At 38.7% G+C, this 11,322-nt stretch overlaps 1 long non-coding RNA gene across 1 annotated transcript in view; it reads right to left on the bottom strand.

Annotated features, from left to right (window-relative positions):
* Positions 1-1,066: 1,066 nt before the first annotated feature.
* The window catches only part of LOC147162395 (uncharacterized), a 43,686-nt gene continuing 33,430 nt past the window's right edge, over positions 1,067-11,322 (bottom strand). The window contains exon 3 of the long non-coding RNA XR_015097083.1: positions 1,067-1,144. This is a non-coding gene — a long non-coding RNA (uncharacterized LOC147162395). The remainder of the gene's footprint in view (positions 1,145-11,322) is intronic.

Raw genomic sequence — 11,322 nt, 5'->3', positions numbered from 1 at the left:
CTAGATGGACCTTGTGTTTTATTTCTCTCTTGTAAGAGTCTCCCGACTGCAAGTGTATAAAATGTTCAATCGTGCTTACTTGAATTGTAGTTTTGCTGCAGTTCTTGGAAACCAAAGAGAATTCCTTTTCTTTTTTTTTTTTTTGTACATCACATAACGCAGTTAGACCAGGGCCGGACTGCGACACATTTTCAGCCCTGGAATTTCATTGCTCAGACCGGCCCACTTTAGTTCACATTTTAATGAACATAAACAATTTGATAGTTTGTGTATCAATGTAAAATAGATGAGCATTCCCTCCAACGATTTTTCATATTGCATTTGATCAAAATATCTTAACATAAAATGGGCAAAAATGGACAAAAGTAAACCAATAAGCAAATGTACATTAGAAGGGATAAGACATTTTACACTTCACAAGACACACTTAAGTTATGAAGTTAAACCAGCAAAATTTAAGGCAGCTAATATTGTACTCTTATTTTGAAATGTATTCTCACCATTTCTGAGCTGACTGTAGCTAACTTGCGAGAGCAAGTCGTAATCGTAGGAGGCTTTCCCATCATGCTTTGTTGCTGTTACCAGTAACACTTGTGATTGTGTTTTGCCTCTTTTACGTGTTATTTTTGTAGTTATGTTGTTATTGTTTCTATTTGTCTATTAAAGTTTTTGTTATAAAAATTATTGTAACTCTTAGTAACAAAGGCAGGCAGGCAGCGCTATATATATATATATATATATAATGTAATGGCCTGACAATGTCAATATAAGATGAAGCGGCCTGAAATATAGGGCGGCCCACCCGGAATTGTCCCGCCCTCTCGATGGCCCAGTCCGGGCCTGATTTTATACCTTTTGTTGGAATGTGTTCCCAAGAATAAAGTGTGCTCTAGTTTTAATGTCTTAATCAAGGATTCAAATAGACAATCGATACCAAAGCAGCACGTGATATTAATATAAATTGCTCAAAATCATTCCGCTTGAATCATTGTACTTGCCAACATTTTTATTTTTTTGACTACCTCACCATTAAAGAAAACGGCAGTGTGAACGCTATTGCTTACCTTTGTCTTTCGCCAAAGAGCCCTTATTTTGCATTCGTCTGTGATTCACGCTTGCTTTCGGAACTCAACAACACGCCCGCCTGGAAACAGATATGCACGCACATGCATGAATACACGCAGGTCTTACCAAAGATCAGCACTGGAAGTTCAAAAGAGGTAATGAACAATTGTTGTGGAAAAAAACGTGACACACCTGTGCAAGTCGCTGCATCTAAGATAACGGGATTGGTCTTTAAAATACGCTGACAAATGCACAACGCGCCGTCATGTGATGCATGGGCTCAAGGGTAATGCAAAATGTTTTCGTTCCCACAAAGGAGGAAGCATAAAATTGCCCCAAAAATGTCAATAGGCAAGCTAGTGCTGCAACAATGAAAACAAAGAATTTCATTAGAAAAAATGTTGACGCAAAATCTTGACCTCAAAGAGTCGCCATTTTTCTAAACGGATTGATGATACTGCAGTTGCATGCACCACACGATGTAAAAATTAGACAGAAAACAGTCCATAAAAGACCAAATGTCCAAAGTTTGGACTCGTTTCATTTCCCACACAAAAAAAAGAAGATCAACTGAAATGTGTACCACCACAACATGTCTTTGAATGCATTCACAAGACAACGAAAAGCTAATGTTAGCTAATGTTATATAGCCTGTCCTCGCTAGTTAGGGTGTGTTTTAATGCCCCCAATGAAAGACACAAATCACTTTCAATCACTTCATTGAAGATTCAATAAGAAATCACATTAAAAAAACATTCATAAATTGTCATTGGCTGACACCCATGTCACTCACAGGACCAAGCCAGGACAATAGCAGATCATATTATGAGATTTTTATTTATTTATTTTTGCTCAGATCTGTATGTTATGGTTGTAGTAATCAGTAATCAAAATCAGAAAGAAAAAAGAAAGAAAGAGAAAAATAAAAAAAAGACAAAAAGGAAAAAAATCGAAATTTTGTGGTGAAAAAGACATTTGTAATATTACAAGAAAATATTTTGGGTATTTTTTAGTATAACAAAAAAAGTTCAAATATTAATTATACTAGAACAGAGTTTTATTATCATGGCAAAAAGTCACAATTTTATATGGAATTTTTTATAAAAAAAATTTTTGGGGGGGGGAGTCATATATTGCAACAAAATGTTAAAATGGAAAATTTGCCATAATAAATACAAGTAAACGAGAGAGTTTAAGAAAGAAGAGTTTACGAAAAAAATCAGAATTTTAGTGAAGTTGTACGTCTACTAGAATGGATTTGCAATTTCTTTGGAGAAAAAAATAAGTCATATTAATTAATCAAATCAATAAAATACATACTTAAAATAAATAAATTTGATGAAACAGAAGACAGTTTCAAAGAAGATGCAATACTATTAACCGTTTTTCACCAAAGATAAGGAATATTTGAGTGACAATAGTTGTGTGCATGTGTTGCTACTGTGTGTGTTGAAATAAAAGTTTTTAAAAGTAGATCAAAGTTATGTTAGCCCATCTCTGGCCTTTACTGTTATGTGCGAGCATTAAGCTTAAACTTTAATAAGACAAAGTTAATGTGGTCGCAAGTATTTCTTTGTTTTATGTTTAGGTTGACTTAAAATATGTCCGTAACCTCGCACCGGCAGCATTTGTGCCCATTTAATTATTCTTTGGTGCAAAATGTGTCCCCTAAAGAAAGCAAAGTCACGCGCGCACACAACCACACGAGCGGCCGAGCACTTCAGTCCTCAACAGCACCCCAAGTCATTTGTCATGTTCATGATGAATTACACCCTCTACAGTTCGTAGCCTACAGAGAGTGAGAGCACATTTTCCCAGCTGTTTATACAAATGTGCGTTCATTGCTCACAGCAAACAAATGAAAGTGACAAAGTGTGACAAGATGAAAAAGTTTGGGCTGCAAAGTGCGGATTGTCCATTCATCTGGATTACGTAGCAAAACTGAGCCATCGCTCTTCTTACCGACTTGGAAATCTGCAGAAACTGATCCAAAGGATACTTTATCGTCCCACTGTAACATTTTTCAGCACCTTAATGCACTCATAGTTGTAATCTTACGAGAGTAACAAAATATTCCTGTTGACTTGGGAAGAGAGAAAAAAATTTTTGGCAGGATTCTCACTTATTTCTCAGAATTCTCACATTAAAGTCAGAGTTCTGACTTTAATCTCAGAATTCTGACTTTAAAGTGAGAATTCGGATTTTGATCTCAGAATTCTGACTTTAAACAATTCTCACTTTAAAGTCAGAATTCTGATTTTATTCTCAGTATTCTGACTTTAAAGTGAGAAAGTCAGAATGTAAAATCAGAATTCTGACTTTAAAGTGAGAATTCTGACTTTAAAGTGAGAATTCTCACTTTTTTCTCAGAATTCTTATTTTTTTCTCAAAATTCTGGGGAAAAAAATCAGAATTCTGAGAAAAAAAATAAGAATTCTGAGAATAAAGTGAGAATTCTGATTTTAAAGTCAGAATTCTAAGATTAAAGTCAGAATTCTGACTTTATTCTCAGAATTCTGATTTTTCGAGAATAAAGTCAGAATTCTGGGGAAAAAAAGCACAATATAATAAATTAAACAAATTATTATTTATTTTACCTAATGTATTCCTACTTGTATTATGAGCGTGTTGGTCAAGGTTCTGTTCACTCCGTCCCTGCCATTGTACAATGAATATGAAGCTCAACGGAAAATATCATCTTTTTGGAGTTTGAAATCGAGACGTCTCAAGGGCACCTTTTGATGATATTGTCTCAACTATTATTCACAAAAGGGATTTTATTCCATGCATGCACGCCGATGGCGGACTGAATCGAGATGCACAGCCCAGGGTGGGTTGGGGGTCGCGAGGCGGCGGCGGCCGGCGAGCCGATCCAACACTCATAATGCCTCCCTCCCCTGGGTCGCATTGCTTCGATAATAACCTGAAACTATTCTGCAGTGGGAAAAGACGAGGGGAAGGGAAAAAAAATCTCATTCTCACTCAGGTCAGGAGGGAAAAACCCACATTGTGTTTTTGTTTTGCAAGTCAGGTAAACTGGCTTAAAAGTGTGGAGCGCCAGACATGATGTGTGTGTGTGCGTGTGTGGGGAGGCAGTTTTGGTCGCAATATAGATATATAATAATATAAAATGTGCACAAAAATGCTCATTTGTGGCAATGAAATAGGTTTAACGTGCATGAAATGTTAATATTATTACTTTGGTCCATCGTACCTTTTCTAGAGGAGAAGATGATTTGCTTACCCAACTGCATGATGTATATGTTTTAATATCATACTCATTTGCATTTCGCGTGTGCATCACACCTACTCCGTGGCCACAAATTAGTATTCCGTGCATGTTTTTTTGCATCTTAAATCCTCTTTGTCATGTCTTAAGCGTCATTTAAAAGCATAACTCCTAAAAACACAGGTGAATATTACATAGCCTAAAATACACTTGACGGATCACCGGGATGATGTAAACCTCTTTATTTTTCATCTTCATGAACTCGTCCGAGGGCCTCGGGCGGCAGAGGTCGCTGACACCATTATCCTATTATATGAGAGAATATTAAAAAAAGTTATTGCGTCTCCAGGTGCAGAATGCTGCAATTCGATCTCTTCAAGGTGTATGTGAACGTGTGTGCACAATGAGATGCATGTACTTCCTATCCATCCCTCTATTTATGAAAATGAACGCCTCATAATAATCCAAAGCATACCACATCACATGTCCAACATATCTCCTGTGTAGTATGTTTCTGCTGGCGTCATTCTACTTCCAGCAAATCCTGCGTGAGGACTGCCTCCACACACTGCATGCTGTTCAAAATGAGCCCAAATCTCCAAGGAGGGAATTGAGTCAACAAAAGGGAACGAGAGGAGTGAAAAAGAGGCGGAGTTCTACATTACTGGAACGGCATATTTACAGCAATAAATAAGCTCTTTTTTTTTTTTTATTGCCGGTCTTGTGCAAGGCTCATACTGCTGACCCTTTGCTGATGCCTCCAGATGTGATGTGTTGTTCTAATAAGAAGAGAGTCACTGAAGGGAAGATAAAAGGAAGGAATAACATCTTTCATATGTGGGGAGAACAAAACCAAAAGACGAGAGAATGGATTTGAACCGGGACATCGCAGCATAGCATTAGCCACTAACAACCTGGCATTATTTGCAAGGGATAAGGTAATTGGATATAAGTTATGAATTAGGTTAGGGCTGTCACTATCAAAACTTTTTTAAATCGATTATCCTATTGGTTATTCCATCAAATAATCAAGTAAACCCCCCCATATATATTTTTTAATTAATAAATGAATGTATTATTTATTTTGGTGTGTTAATCCACTAAGATTCAACATGAGTTGAATTGAATGGATCAAACTAATTATTCTGTATTGCCTTCTCTACATATGCATTATCAAACAAAACGCCACCCAACTTGGCCAATGCTAAACGGTTAGCAATCGCGATTAGCATTAGCGCCCTAGCAATTACCATTTAAGGTAAACAAACACTAGGCTGACCACCATTTAGTTCACACATACATCATTATATCTTCACCAGTTGAACTCAGTGGATATAACTATTAATTATTGATTATCTTTTGTGCATATACATTATTAAACACCAACAAAATTAGCCTATGCTAAACGGTTAGCAATGACGATCAGCATTAGCGAGCTCGCGATTATTAGATAAACAAACAATAACTACCATTTAATTCACACATACATCTTTATATCTACATTGCATATGTAATAGTGTCTTGAAAGAAAAATCCTCCAGGTTGAAAAAAAAGGAAACACAAGCTTGTGACAACATGCTAATGTCACATGAGATTCAAAGCCACGACCACAAAACTGCAAGGCGTGCGTGCTAACCTTTTAGTCCACCGCGCTTCCATATTTACATTTGCTACTTGTTTTTTTTAAACGTTTACTTCATTCCCAGTAAAAATCATTATTTGAGGAAGCCGTGTATTTATCATTTCATGGCCAACTATCGGGGTTTCAAACCTGGTCCATCCTTGCATGGGTCAAACCGCCCATTGCCCTCTCGCTTCATATTTACAGCAGAGAGCAGGAAACATGTCAGTCTTAAATCGGACATAAAGTCGATGTGATTGATCCAGATGGCGCACAGATAAAAAACCAGGTGGGATCCCGTGCTATGTGTGTGTGTGTGTGTGTGTGTGTGTGTGTGTGTGTGTGTGTGTGTGTGTGTGTGTGTGTGTGTGTGTGTGTGTGTGTGTGCACGATCACATCACCATTGTAGAACAGGAGGCCAAAATGCTGTGTCAGAAGGCGAGCCATTGATCGATGATAATGAGCGGCCGCTTAAGATCGCATGTCGGCCCCGGGAAAGGAAGAAGGGCTGGAAAGTCTCCTCCGATGGAAAATGCCAGGAGAAGTTATATATGAGGAAAAGAGGATTTGAAGAACGGTGCAGAAAAGGAGAGCAAGAGTACAGCAGCAGTTAGGAGGGATGAGAGAGCAAATCAGTTTTTAAAAAGGTGTTTGATTATTTTTATTTATTTATTTTTTTCAGAAAAGCTGGGCCATCTGGTGAGGTGGAATTACATTAGCCATGCACATATACGCGCCTCCTGCTCCTCCCGTCTTGGCGCAGTGCTCAAGCTGACAGGAAGGTGAACCGCTCGCAGTGGGGACAACGCGCGCGCACGCACGTCCTGAAACCCTGCAACACGCACTTGCTAACCAAGATGTGTTGCACCTTGGCAGACGGCAATTAATAACAGGTAAGTCGTCATAACTTGAAATGAATTCCCCCCTGCGCGAGAAAGAAAAAATATCAGAGAACTGGAAATCACACAGAATACAATTTTAATAATGAACCCACTTTGGGATGTCAATTTAATTTATGTTAATTCCGATTGCATTTCTTTTCCAATTATTATCCTCATTTCAATAGTGAGTACAACAAAGACACACTAAAAGAGGAAAACTATATTCATCCGAGAGACTGTTTCGTATGTGTCCGTCCTTGGTTGTGAGTTAACTAGTGAAGTCATGCGATTAATTACAATTCAAAAATTTAATCGCCTGACACCCCTAATTTTTAATAATCTTTTCTTTTCTTTTTAAATCGCATCAGGCGATTACATTTTTTTAATTGTAATTAATCACATGACTTCAATAATTAACTCAAATTTTATTTCTGTTCTAAATGTTTTTTGTTTTTTTTTAGGTTTTCATACTCTTATTAACAAAAGTGGAAAACTAATAGAAATAGTTCAAATGAATTTTTGACGTCTATAGTCGTCAATGGCAGTGAATGAGTTAATACTCCTCATTTTACATTTTAGCTCCATGTTTGATTAAAAATATTACCCACATTCGTCTTGAATGCAGAGTAGAAAAGAAAAGCAAACAAACTTTTCAAGTAGTTTCTCTGTGATTGTGTGTGTGTGTGTGTGCGCTTCACACTCAAACACACTAAGAAGAAATCTTAGTTTCTATAGCAACGCGCTCTTATCTCTCCATCAGGCTGTATATACATAGCTCGTCTCTGGGGTGTTCCTTCTCCGGCTCAGCAAAGATATTAGCAATTATGTGCTTGTTAGGAGCCGGCCGCAGATAAGGAAGATGTGTTTTGCGTCTGATTACCTTTGTGGAGAGTTTTTTGGGTGGGGGGGTTGACACCCCCCTCACCCCCCTCCCCTTCTCGAGCTCATTTTGAACAAGGTCCTTGTGGAAAACACAACACTTTTGCGTGCGCTGGAAAGAAATATGGAGTAAATGGAAGTTAGTTAGTTGTACTGGCCAATCACGGCACAGTACACTCTAAAAACAGTCGGGTCAAAAATAACCCAACTCTGGGTCAAAAATTGACCGATCCCCTACTTGCGTCAATTTGATCCATAAAGTGGATGGGTCCATTTTTGATCAATTTTTGGGTTACTTTTGACCCAACAGTTTTTAGAGTGTAGGCCTACTCCACAAAATACATCCAAGGGCCGACCAATATCGATCTAAACTAAACCAAGGTTACTATAGTTAATGAAAACTCATGAAATAACTAAAATTGTCAAATTCATTTTTAACAAAATCAAATAAACACAAAGGTGCTTTTAAAAAGACAACTCTCCGATACTCATTACTAGACGTGTCATTTATGTTGTTATATTACAATGTTAATGTTAATGGACACAAACTGGAAAACTAGCAAAGTGGCCATAGAATCTAAAAAGAAATCTCTTTCCGTTTCATATAGAATCCACAAAGCCAGACACTTATAGATTGGTGTTATGTAATGATTGTGAGTGGATGAGTCAGGTTGTTGAGTGTGTGTGTGTGTGTGTGTGTAACTGTGCGTGTTTGTGTGTGGCATCGGTTTAGCTGCTTTCTAATATAACGTTGACCCCCCAGCCCCCGTCCTCTTCCTTCCGCTCCTGTGACGCTCTCATTTTACTTTCCACAAGAATACTACTATATACAATCTCTTCATGGCTTTCTTCACAAACTTTTCCGCGCAAGCCAAAGAAAAAGCACAGTTTGTCCTTTGACGCGACGCAACAGGATGGAATAAATTACGATGTGCTACTCAACTTAACTTTATTTCTAGGGCGCTTTAAGACAACCGCGGGGCTTGCCTAACGTTTAGCGGGAGCCGGGAGGTCATTCCGTGAGCGAGGGGACCTCTGAGCCTCCTCTCAGTCCTCGGTACCTCCAATAGCGTCTGGTATAGCAGATTCATTGAATTATATATAATTGTTTAAGATATGAGAACAAATAAAATCATCTTAAAATTGGGACACGGAGCCAGTGAAGGGAGGCCAGAATTGAATGATGTGCTCCCCCCCCCCCCCCCCCGCAGATCCCGTCCCACCATCCCATATTTTGCCATGTGTACGTCAATCAGACCGTTGTCATAGCGATTCATACGATAAACCAAATAAATTAATTCCTTCCTTTTTACTTCCAAATTCAAGTTTGCGTACTCATTCGCATCCGCATCTAATCGGTAGCAGGACGGACAACTACTTCCTGCTTTTGCGTCTAAGAATCATGGGAAATGTAGTCCTACTATGCACTGCAGTAAATGGCACAGTCGGCTTCCAATAGCTGCATTGACTTGTTTTCAATTTAGCATTTAGCATTAGCAACTGATGCGCATGATGGCAGTTTCAAGCCTTGTCATGTAATCTTGCGCACGGGCATTTGACTTTAGAGCTTCCGTAGTATTTCTAAATGTAGTCATTGATCCTCGCGGGAAAAAAATGAAAATTGGTCTTGAATTGATCACTTAAAATAGGCCCAGGAAGAGATCTAACTGAACATTATGCAGTCTTTCTTGTAAACAGCACCGCACACTCGTGCTCATTTACGTGTGTGTGTGTGTGTGTGTGTGTGTGTGTGTGTGTGTGTGTGTGTGTGTGTGTGTGTGTGTGTGTGTGTGTGTGTGTGTGCGCGTGAGTGTTAAACAGCCCTGTGACTATATTGTCTGCATAACGCTGAGAAAATTAACATCTTCACCTGGCTCCAGGTTTGTTCCTGTTAAAAAAGCCTAATTAATCACGGGGACAACGTTGGAACTGGAGCTTGTTCTGTCGAGCGTGAAATTACCTTTCTCTCATAGGCTGAGCTTGGCCGTCCATAAACTGCGATCCTGGCAGCCCGGCCCTTCTCCACTTGACTGGACTATTTGTTATCTCACATGCTGAATGAAAGACCTTGGAAAGGGGACCAAGGAAAAGCAAAAAAAAAAAAAAAAATGCCATTGGAGGGTGAGGAAACACCCTATGATGAACAAGGTTGTGATGCTGCCAAGGCCACGTATTTGACGGAAACTTTGTGAGCTTGAGACAAAGTCAAGGGCAAGATTCAGTAAGCCGACAAAGTTGAAAGTGATACTTTGAGCAGTTAAGACCAAGACTTTGAAGAGCTAAAAACCCTGCCTCAGTTTGGCTTTAGCCCCAAGGGATAGCTAGCCAGCTAGTTAGCTCACCTAGCATGTAAACGAGCACCATGGGTGCTAGCTAGCTCGCGCCCTAGCAGATAAACGAGCATAGGTGCCAGCTAGCTAGTTAGCTCCCTAGCAGGTAAACGAGCTCCGTGGGAGCTAGCTAGCTAACTAGCACCTGAGGCTAAAGCCAAACGGGGGCAGGATTTTTACTTTCTGGACCTGGATTTGCACCTCTGCTGAATCAGGACAGAGATTTTGACTGATAGTGAGTCAAAACTGAGACAGTGGGAAAAACGACAATGCTCTCAGTCAAGACTAAATCTTTGCGGAGCTTAGACTGAGTCAAAACTATGACCATCGAATTAGAAACCATTCAGAACTCAATACCTTTTTGGCCATGAGGAGGAAAAAGACACAAATTATGGTGAGACTAAACTCAAGTAGGGATGGACCGATTATTGGCCGGGCCGATTAATGGTGCTGATAATTGCCATTTTTGACCAAATCTGAAGGCCAATAAAGCCGATATCTCAAGCGAATTCTTGTGAACGTAGCAGATTTGGGAGTTTTGGCAGGGTTTGTAAAATGTCAAATGTAAAAGGACAGTTTTTACTTTGTTGCAATTTTTTTTTTGAACGTGTTCAGACAATTTTTCACTATCCGCGAACATCTTCTAATTAGTAGATTAACACCTTGGCTGTTCACAATGGGTACTTCTGCAATTCTCTGGCCAATCGTTTTCAGACTTGATTCAGGTTCGAATTTCCCGCACTCTGTGACGTCATGTGTGCATTGTGTACGTGAAGAAGGGAGTGTGCAGTTTCATTTTTCGGCCACAGGTGGCAGTAGATTCGAAATTCAATCGTTTGCGTTCAGCCGCTTTAAAACATTTTTAAAAATTAAGAAATCAAAACAAAGAAGTGAAAGTTTAATAGCTCTTTGCTTAATTTTTATTTTAGTTTGACACATGCCGATGACCCTGGTAGCCGCCTGGAAATTTTGTTATCATTTTAAAAGAAGGCTGTCTATTGTCTTTATGTTTAAAATAAAAAGAAAAACCTTTAAAATGTATTTATTTTATAAATATACTTAATAGCATTTCAACAAAGTTTTAAGTTTCTAAATCTTGAAGCTAACATTTTCTCTTTAACTACAATACAAATATCGGCCTCCTTGACTACTAATAATCAATATCGGTATTAGCCCTGGAAGAAAAAAAAATCAGCCTATCACTAATCTCAAAAAATATAAGGAGAATTTGGCTCCTTCTGTGATATCACAGTCAAGTATATAAAAAAAAGAAGAAGAAGACGAAAATAAGTGAAAAAAAACAAACAATGGTGGTGG

This window comes from Leptonotus elevatus, chromosome 14, assembly GCF_054856555.1.
Source record: "Leptonotus elevatus isolate MCC_2025b chromosome 14, RoL_Lele_1.0, whole genome shotgun sequence".
Classification (NCBI taxonomy): domain Eukaryota; kingdom Metazoa; phylum Chordata; class Actinopteri; order Syngnathiformes; family Syngnathidae; genus Leptonotus; species Leptonotus elevatus.
Note: the sequence above shows the minus strand (reverse complement) of the source record. Positions and strands in the feature narration are given on the sequence as shown.